A 1,391-nucleotide genomic window follows, 5' to 3' on the forward strand; every position below is an offset into this window, starting at 1 on the left:
CAGATAAAGGTTTGTTTTATTGAATAACTGATCTGATTCATGCTGAGGCCACTATGTACAGACAAGAGAAAGGGAGTTTTATTTCTTGGTCTCTTCCTCCTTGGAGAGAGTCTTGATGATTTCCTCCTTCTTGGCCTGGAGCTGCTCTTCACGGTGCTTGCTGGCCTCCTTGGTCTTAGATCTGCGGGCCTCAGCCTGGTCAGCCAGAAGCTTCTTGCGAGCCTTGTCTGCCTTCAGCTTGTGGATGTGTTCCATGAGAATCCGCTTGTTCTTGAACACGTTACCCTTCACTTTCAGGTACAGGCTATGATACACGTGGTGGTCAATCTTTTTAGATTCACGGTATCTTCTGAGCAGCCTGCATAGAATTCTCGTCCTCCTCATCCACGTTACCTTCTCAGGCATTCGAGCATTGGCAGTACCTTTTCTCTTACCAATGCCCATATGCCTGCCCTTCCACGGGCCAGAGTGTTTTTCCAGCACCAAGCTCAGGAATGGACAGTCACAGGCTTCCAGATTATCAGCCCATCTTTGATGAGTTTTCGTATCTGCTGACGGGAGTTTGCATTGGCGATTTCATTGGTCTCATTGGGGTCCAACCAGACCTTCTTTTTGCCACAGCGGAGGACACTGGAGGCAAGCCTCTTCTGAAGCCTGAGCATACTCATGGCTGCGGCCGCAGCGCCGAAAGGCTATAAACACTATTTTTAGAGCCGTTTTCGCTTCATAGCAAATTGAAAAGGTACTAAAATGTGTGCCCCCCACCCTCCACACCCCTGCCAGATGGTACAGCCGCTACCACTGATGTGCGCACGTGGGGACCGTGTCACCTGGGGATGCGGAAGCTGCCCTGGGGTGGTGACGCCGCCCTCCCCGCCCCACGCACCGCCCAGCACCCCAGAGCCCATAACCCTGGGGCGTTTGGGTGCATCCACCAGGCGTGTCTGCTGCGGTCCCGCACGCGCAGTGTCACGGCGGGGAGCCTCGCCCCCTCTCCGCACGCCCAGCTCCTCTGTGTCCTTGGTTCTGAGGCCCGGGGGGCTCCCGAGCTGGACGGTCTTCCCGGGTCCCCATGGATCATGGTTCATGTGCCCGTCACCCACCGAAGGGCATCCCGGGTGCTTCCAAGTTCTGGCAGGTGCAGCCAGGGCTGCCGCGGACACCCGTGAGAACGGCCGGGACTCGCATGCACCCCAGGGTGAGTCCCCGGAGCTGGACGGTCAGCCCACTTGGCCACCCCCGTGGGCGGCTGTTTGCAGAGGGGCCTTCCCCGGCCCATGCGGTGGCAAGGCCATGACAGCAGCCCCATGAAGAAGAGGCAGCGAGCACTGGAGAGGACGGCGTCCAGCGCTGGGAGAGAGGCCTCGGGGAGACGGCCTGCGCGCTGCAGG

The 1,391-nt window shown here is 58.2% G+C and overlaps 1 pseudogene; it reads right to left on the minus strand.

Moving 5' to 3' along the window:
- On the minus strand, nt 1–711 carry LOC100687380 (annotated as a pseudogene).
- Between the last annotated feature and the right edge of the window lie 680 nt (nt 712–1,391).

Source organism: Canis lupus, chromosome 1 (assembly GCF_011100685.1).
Source record: "Canis lupus familiaris isolate Mischka breed German Shepherd chromosome 1, alternate assembly UU_Cfam_GSD_1.0, whole genome shotgun sequence".
Taxonomy (NCBI): domain Eukaryota; kingdom Metazoa; phylum Chordata; class Mammalia; order Carnivora; family Canidae; genus Canis; species Canis lupus.